At 37.7% G+C, this 8,900-nt stretch overlaps 1 protein-coding gene across 20 annotated transcripts in view; it reads left to right on the top strand.

Moving 5' to 3' along the window:
• LOC100393071 (BEN domain-containing protein 5) overlaps positions 1–8,900 on the top strand; it is a 1,596,666-nt gene that overhangs the window by 618,546 nt on the left and 969,220 nt on the right. The window lies entirely within an intron of this gene.

Genomic DNA, 8,900 nt, shown 5'->3' with positions numbered 1-8,900 from the left:
ATCTGTACCTGGTAGGGCACATCTTAGAGGGGATGAGTTTTAAAGGATGGGTAACTGTTAGCTAGGTAGAGGAGGCATTCATTCCAAGAAGGGCAAACAGCTGAACCAACTATTTGCATGTGTGAGTGTTAGGTGGTAGGGGAGGAAGTAGTAGTCAGAAACCAGTCACCACTAAGTAGCTTTAATTTATTTTGAGAGGAAACCATAATTCTTAGCAAACTGACAAAAGAACAGAAAATCAAACACCACGTGTTCTCACTCATAGGTGGGTAATGAACAATGAGAACACAGGGACACTGGGAGGGGAGCATCACACACTAGGGTCTGTTGGTGGGGGGCCGAGGGAGGGACAGTGTGGGGGTGGGGAGATCAGGGAGGGATAACATGGGGAGAAATGCCAGATATAGATGACGGGGAGGTGGGGGAGGGGATGGAGGCAGAAAACCACATTGCCATGTGTGTACCTATGCAACAATCATGCATAATCTGCGCATGTACCCCATAACCTAAAGTACAATAAAAAAATTATCCTGAGGGCAATAGGATACCTTTAGGAAATTGTAAGGTAGGTTAAGAGGGATACTGATAAAGACAGTAAGCTGTTTTTAATTATTACCACTTGGATACAGTTAAGAATGTGCTGCAGTGGCTTTGGTGAAATGTAATGATTTCCCAAAGCATCCAAGACAAACAAAGATTTTCTGCACAGTACTTATAACCCTTTTATATTGTTTGTTTTGTCTGTCTTTGTGTTTCCTTCAATAGAAACTAAACTCCCGTAGAGTAGAAAGCTTTCTAATCTATTCATTTTATCCATATACCTAGCTTGTTTTTGACACATAGTAAGCTTACAAATAATGTATTAGATGTGTGTGTAGATAAATGGATGGATGAAATTTGTAAGGAGGTTGGGAGAGCTAGTGTGCTGGCTAGAAGAAACAGGGAGAAAATTGGAAAGACGTGAGTATATTTAAATGCTGATGAGAAGAAGCTAGTGGAAAGGGGAAGGTGAAATAAGGTAAAAACACGTGAGGGGAATGTTACAATCATTGTTTGTTTGCATTTTACCACTTTTTCATTTTTGCCCCCTTGTTTTTGACCTAAATATTCTTTTGATTCAATTCTGGATTACTAATTTTACCTGTATATTATTCAAAGTGGGGTCATTGTGTTATCCTGGGTTGTTTGTTATTAGAGAAAGCTTCTGCATGGTAAAGGAAGGTCTTGCAAGTTACAGGGGTCTGACTTCTGCTGTTCTCTGACTTTTAATGGTCAGAGAAGGGAAATAATTGGAGAGATTACCTGCTTCACCCACACCACCTAAGATGCATGCATGCTTATTTTTATGGTTTCTATTCTCTAGCTTCATTGGAGTGTCTTCATTGTGGCCAGATGGGACAGCTGACCTTGAGAAGTATTTTTTTTTGTGGGGGTGGAGTGGGGCCTTTAACATCAGCTGTTCCATATTGTGCTTTTCCTTTTAAGAAGCCTAGAGCCTCCTCAACCCCCAGGCCGTGGACCAATACTGGTTCGTGGTCTGTTAGAAACTGAGCCACACAGCAAGAGGGGAGTGGTGAGTGGTGGGCAAGTGAGAAATGAGCAAAGCTGAGCTCCATCTTCTGTCAGATCAGCAGTGGCATTAGATCCTCATAGGAGTGTGAATCCTGTTGTGAACAGTGCATGTGAAAGATCTAGATTGTACACTCCTTATGAGAATCTACTTGAAACACCTGAAACCATCCCTGTCCCAACTGTCGGTGGAAAAATTATCTTCCACAAAACCAGTCCTTATGCCAAAAAGGTTGGGAACCATTGGCCTAGAGAATGTCTGCGTTTACACATTTTCTCATTTAACAACCATTTATTGAAGCCCTATTTTGTGGTGGGAGCTGTATAGAAAAAGGAAACGGCTGGGTTTTTGTTCTTTTTGAACAAATTTCAAATAGCTTGCCAACAGTGAAGAGGAGTGGGATCAGGAAGTGATTTACATGAAAGCATTTGGAAATTTTGCTGTCTAATGTTATATTCTGCTTTTTTCACATAGTATTATATCTTGAGTACTTTTACACTTAAATGGTCTCAGAGTACAAAATACTCAAACATGTAAACGCAGAACTATATATTTTACATGTTGAATGTCATTTTTTTCATATTTTTGCTATGAAAAATCATGCTGTACAGTTTTCAAACTAATTCCTAATGTTTACAAGAATCCTTTTTTGCTTATTATATATGGTGATATCAGATTATTTCACTTCTCTATTGCTTTCCAAACATATATGCATATGCACATATGTGGCTGCATGTGCACACACATACACACAGATTCATACACAAATGCCTACCTTTCTTATTTTTTGGTACTTAGAAGTATGTATGTTACAGGGAACAATTTTCTGTTTGCATATTTCCCTGCATCTAGTGTCTGTCTTTTGCCTTAGGAAGCATGGAGCACCCACATTCCAAGATGCTTTGTGTATCAATAGTCCTTTTACCTTCTTTCAGTATTGCTATCTGGGAGTTAAGTCTCTGCGAGACAGAGAAAGATAGGTGAAGATTAGCATGGGAGAACAATAATTTTAACATTATTTCCAAGATATGTGTTATACTTTTTCTTTATCTGCTCATTTTTTCCTTTTTACAGTCACCGTCTTCATGTACTTCTCTCAATTTCATACAGGCATTCTTTCATTCATTCAAAACTTATTGAATACCTACCATGTTCCAGGCATTAAACCAATTACTGGGAGTAAAATTTTTTTTTAAAAAAGCCCTTTTTCTTCAAGTTGATACTTGTACCTAAATGCTCATATTACAGTATGTAAGTGCCCAGATCAAGATAGCCTAGGGTATCATGAGGCTACACTTTACTCACAGCCTAGTACATAACCAGTGTCCAAGTCATATTAATGATTCCTTAATTTGTATGGATATTTCAGCATAAACATATGAAAACATACTTTTGACCCCAATGACTCCAATAGCAGATGGATTAAGGTCATGCCAATCAGCATCTCTGTAATAGTAAATGTGTCTCTATTATGGCTCAGCTCATAGAGTTAGGTGTGTCTAGCATTTTTGTCTTTTCATGTCCCTCTAGAACAAGGGCCTTGATTGAAAAAACAGGCAAGATTGATGGTTTGGCTTAATTTTTCTTCTAGGATTTAGGAAGTTTCATTCTTTTTGAAGGAAAGCATTATGCAGAGAGATCAGAATGACAATAAACACCTGAATTTCTGTGCTGTGGGTCCAGGATCAACTGGGGATTGAAAAGCAGAGTTTGCAGATAATAAATTAAGCTGCTCCTTGACTCAGCCCATCCTCCTTGCTGAGGCGGACTTATCTCTGAAACAAAATGGTATACCAAGTGAATTTTAAGCAGTGCAGGAGCAGAGAGAAGTTTAGCCTGACATATAGTAAATTGCTTGCACCAAATATATCTTTGCCATGAAAATTCTCAATTTAAGAAATTTTTAATATGTTTTCAGGGTTTACTTTTTTTTCTTTTTTCTTTCTATGGAGGAAGAGGGGGGGATGTGCATCTCATTTAAGTGTTAAAATGTTAACCATTCCTGATGTGTCTGAAATATGAAGCAACAATGATGCAGGATGGGAGCAGGCTAACACTGTGTTTCTTTTTATTTATTTATTTATTTATTTTATTGCATTTTAGGTTTTGGTGTATATGTGAAGAACATGAAAGATTCCTGCATAGGTACACACATGGCAGTATGATTTGATGCCTTCCTCCCCTTCACCTATATCTGGCATTTCTTCCCATGCTATCTCCCCAACTCCCCACCTCCTGCTGTCCCTCCCTATCTCCCCACAACAGACCCCAGTGTGTGATGCTCCCCTCCCTGTGTCCATGTGTTCTCATTGTTCAACACCCGCCTATGAGTGAGAACATGCAGTGTTTGATTTTCTGTTCTTGTGTCAGTTTGCTGAGAATGATGGTCTCCAGGTTCATTCATGTCCCTACAAAAGATACAAACTCATCATTTTTGATGGCTGCATAATATTCCATGGTGTATATGTGCCACATTTTCCCTGTCCAGTCTATCATCAATGGGCATTTGTGTTGGTTCCAGGTCTTTGCTATTGTAAACTGTGCTGCAATGAACATTCGTGTGCATGTGTCCTTATAGTAGAATGATTTATAATCCTTTGGATATATACCAGTAATGGGATTGCTGGGTCAAATGGAATTTCTATTTTTAGGTCCTTGAGGAATTGCCACACTGTCTTCCACAGTGGTTGAACTAATTTACACTCCCACCAACAGTGTAAAAGTGTTCCTATTTCTCCACATCCTCTCCAGCATCTGTTGTCTCCAGATTTTTTAATGATCACCATTCTAACTGGTGTGAGATGGTATCTCAATGTAGTTTTTATTTGCATTTCTCTAATGACCAGTGATCATGAGCATTTTTTCATGTTTGTTGGCTTCATATGGAACCAAAAGAGAGCCTGCATATGAAAACAAAAGAGAGCCCAGTCAATTCTAAGCAAAGAGAACAAAGTGGGAGGCATCACGCTACCTGACTTCAAACTATACTACAAGGCTACAATAATCAAAACAGCATGGTACTCGTACCAAAACAGAGACATGGAACAATGGAACAGAACAGAGGCCTCGGAGGCAACACAACATATCTATCTACAACCATCCGATCTTTGACAAACCTGATGAAAACAAGCAATGGGGAAAGGATTCCCTATTGTTGTTAAATTCACCATTCTTAATAAATGGTTTTGGGAAAACTGTCTAGCCATGTGCAGAAAGCAGAAACTGGATCCCTTCCTAACACCTTACACTAAAATTAACTCCTGATGAATTAAAGACTTAAACATAAGACCTAACACCATAAAAACCCTAGAGGAAAACCTAGGCAAAACCATTCAGGACATAGGTGTAGGCAAGGACTTCATGACCAAAACACCAAAAGCATTGGCAACAAAAGCCAAAATAGACAAATGGGACCTAATCAAATTCACAGCTTCTGTACAGAAAAAGAAACAGTCATGAATGACTGGTGAATCAGCAACCAACAGAATGGGAAAAAATTTTTGAAGTCTACCCATCTGACAAAGGGCTGATATCCAGAATTTGCAAAGAACTAAAACAGATGTACAAGAAAAACACAAACAAGTCCATTCAAAAATGGGCAAAGGATATGAACAGACACTTTACAGAACAAGACCCTGTGTTTCTTACAGAAGCTTCTCACCTTTAAAAACTGGATCAGGCCCAATGGGTAAAGCAGGATTTTAAACATGAATTTCAGATTTATCTCTTACCTCTGACAGTTACTGTGTGAGTTCCAATCACATTAGCACCTCTTCAGCTTGGGCCAGAATTTATAGCATAAATTCAACATTTTTCAAATCTTAATCAACCCAGAGGTCATTCTCCTCAAAGTGTAGTTTTGTTGCTGCCACTAGAAAATCAATGCAGAAGGGCTGATACTTTTGTGTTGCCACAGCACAAGATACAAAATGAAATACTCTAGGTTGGTCTGATCCATTTCAGCTGCAATTCTCAGATAATTTTTTTTTTAATGTCAGTGACACTTTTGATTCAAAATGTCCAAGTCCTATCCAGGGGAAATAGACCAGTCAGCAGTATCGTAATTAGATCAAAAGGGAAATTTGATTTTATTCCTCTTTGTCTTAAAATGCTTCTATTTCCATTGTCTGTAGAATAAAGTTTCAACTTTTTGACTTGATATTCAGAGCCTTTCACATATCACCTGTTCAGCTTAGCACATTGTCTGGCACACTGACATGTTCAACAAATTTTATTTTGAGTCATCAAGTAAATGAATTCTCTGTCATGAGTGTATCCACATTAACTTTCCCCCTACATCAGAATACACTCTCAAGCCTTTAGGTCTTCACTCACACACAGCTCTATGCACTTAGTGTACTTTTTCCTCTTAATTCCCTATCAAAATACTCTTACTCCTTTGAAACTTAACTCAGAAATCACTTCTGTGAACTTTCTTTTTTCCCTGCCTCAAGCCAACCAGGGCTAGTACTGTCTTCCTCTGTGTTCCAACTACATGTTTTCATACCTCTCTAATAGCCCTTAGCAGTATTTTCTAAATAGGTACGGTTGGACTTCATTCTCTGATAAAATGTGAGCTCTGGTAGAGGCAAGACCTTGTTTTTTGCTTATCTCACTTGACAGTGCTGGAATATATCAACTGAACAAAATCAAAATTCTATGCAATCTAAAATCTTGGTGACATAAAGATACAGTATGGGGAATAAGAAGTGAATTTTCCACCAGATTGTACAATCTTCCAGCCTCTCCAGACCTTGATTTCTTAAAGTAACTCAATTCGCCTAACTGATAACTAAAAGTCATTCTTACTTTAGCTTTATTATTACTGTTTTCACTATTACTGTTGTTATATTTGTTATTTTACTTTTGCTATTCCTACTAGTACTACTACTGATACTACAATAACCATTACTACCTCAGTTAACTATGCCAGTACCGTCATTCACTGAGTGCCTACTATGTGTCAAGCTTTGTTGTAATAACTTAACTTAGATTACTGCATTTAATCTTCACAACCACAAGTTAGGTATTATTTTCTTTGTTTCCCAGAGATGAGAACCAATGCTCACATGATAAAAACTTGCACAGCTAGAATATGACAGAGCTAGAATTTAAACGAACATTGAAATTTTTGCTTATAATTACTTTGAAGACACACAAAATGTACATTTTACTAGAGATATATGCTATGATTAAAAAATAATGTATTCTCATGAAAAACGTGGAAACCTCTGTAGAAAATAAAGATCAGTAAATTACTTATAATTCTACCACTCAAATAGAACCAGTATTAGCATACTGGTAAATCTCTTTCTAGTGTTTACTCTATGTATGTATATGTTATATGCATATGTGTATACACAGTTGAAAATTGTACATTCATTGAAATGTGAAATTGGCATGTGGAAAGGCTGGTGGGCAACCACTAACCATGTGTGGCTATTAAGTTCTTGAATGTGGCTAATATGACTAAGGAACTAAGCTATGGACCTAAGGAACTAAAATTTTACTTCTTTTGTCATCACCTGGCCTGAGCGTCAAGTAAATTAGTAGTTCACTGTAAGAGACTGCTCCTACCAAAAATACATTCGAGGCATTAGGCTTTAGCTCCTACCAACAATTTGTCTGCTCCAACAGCCAGAATTAGGTAACTTCAAGTCAGTGGAGATAAAGAATACTTAATGTATGTTGTAAAAATCATTAAGAAAAGAAGTGAGTTTCAACAACTGATCAACTTTCTTCCGTTGGAAAAAGAAATACATTCTTCAAGTTTGGTGAAAGCCTAATCATTGGAAAAAAAAATCAGGCTTTGAGACTGGATTAACTAGATTACAGTCTAGTATCTATTAATTCCTTACTCAGGACAACAAGACACATATTACTTCAGAAACTGTGATAATGTAGCTTTGTGGTATAGTTTGAAGTCAGGGAGCATGATGACTCCAGCTTTTTTTTTTTGCTTAGGATTGTCTTGGCTATGCAGGCTTTTTTTTGGTTCCATATGAAGTTTAAGGTGGTTTTTTACAATTCTGTGAAGAAATTCAATGGTAGCTTGATGGGGATAGCAGTGAATCTATAAATTACTTTGGGCAAACAGCATGGTACTGGTACCAAAACAGAAATACAGACCAATGGAATAGAACAGAGTCCTCAGAAGTAGCATGACACATCCACAACCATCTGATCTTTGACAAACCTCACAAAAACAAGCAATGGGAAAGGATTTCCTATTTAATATATGGTGTTGGGAAAACTGGCTAGCCATATGCAGAAAGCTGAAACTGGATCCCTTCCTTACACCTTATAGAAAAATTAACTCCAAATGGATTAAAGATTTAAGCATAAGACCTAACACCTTAAAAACTGTAGAAGAAAACCTAAGCAATACCATTTAGGACATAGGCATAGGCAAAAACTTCATGACTAAAACACCAAAAGCAATGGCAACAAAAGCCAAAATAGACAAATGGGATCTAATTAAAGTTAAGAGCTTCTGCACAGCAAAAGAAACTATCATTAGAGTGAACCAGCATCCAGTAGAATGGTAGAAAACTTTTTACAATCTACCCATCTGACAAAGGGCTAATAAACAGAATCTAAAAGAACTTAAACAAATTTACACAAAATAACCCCATCAAAAAGTGGGTGAAGGGTATGAACAGACACTTCTCAAATGAAGACATTTATGCAGCCAAAAAACATATGAAAAAAATCTCATCATCACTGGTCATTAGAGAAATGCAAATCAAAACCACATTGAGATACCATGTCATGCCACTTAGAATGGTGATCATTAAAATCTCTGGAGACAACAGATGCTGGAGAGGATGTGGAGAAATAGGAACGCTTTTACACTATTGGTGGGAGTGCAAATTAGTTCAACCATTGTGGAAGACAGTGTGGTGATTCCTCAAGGATCTGGAACTAGAAATACCATTTGACCCAGCAATTCCATTACTGGGTATATACCCAAAGGATTATAAAACATTCAACTATAAAGACACATGCACATGTATGTTTATTTCAGCACTGTTCACAATAGCAAAGTCTTGGAACCAACTCAAATGTCCATCAAACTCAGACTGGATAAAGAAAATGTGGCACATATACACCATGGAATACTATGCAGTCCCAAAAAAGGATGAGTTCACATCTTTTGCAGGGACATGGATGAAGCTGGAAACCATTGTTCTCAGCAAACTGACACAAGAACGGAAAACCAAACACTGCATGTTCTCACTCATAAGCAGGTGTTGAACAATGAGAACAGCAGATGTACACAGGGAAGGGAACATCACACACTGGGGCCTGTTGGGGAGTTAGGGTAGTG

The sequence above is a fragment of the Callithrix jacchus genome, chromosome 7 (assembly GCF_049354715.1).
Source record: "Callithrix jacchus isolate 240 chromosome 7, calJac240_pri, whole genome shotgun sequence".
In the NCBI taxonomy this organism is placed as follows: domain Eukaryota; kingdom Metazoa; phylum Chordata; class Mammalia; order Primates; family Cebidae; genus Callithrix; species Callithrix jacchus.
The sequence above is the reverse complement of the archived record's forward strand: the minus strand, read 5'-3'. Positions and strand labels throughout refer to the sequence as shown.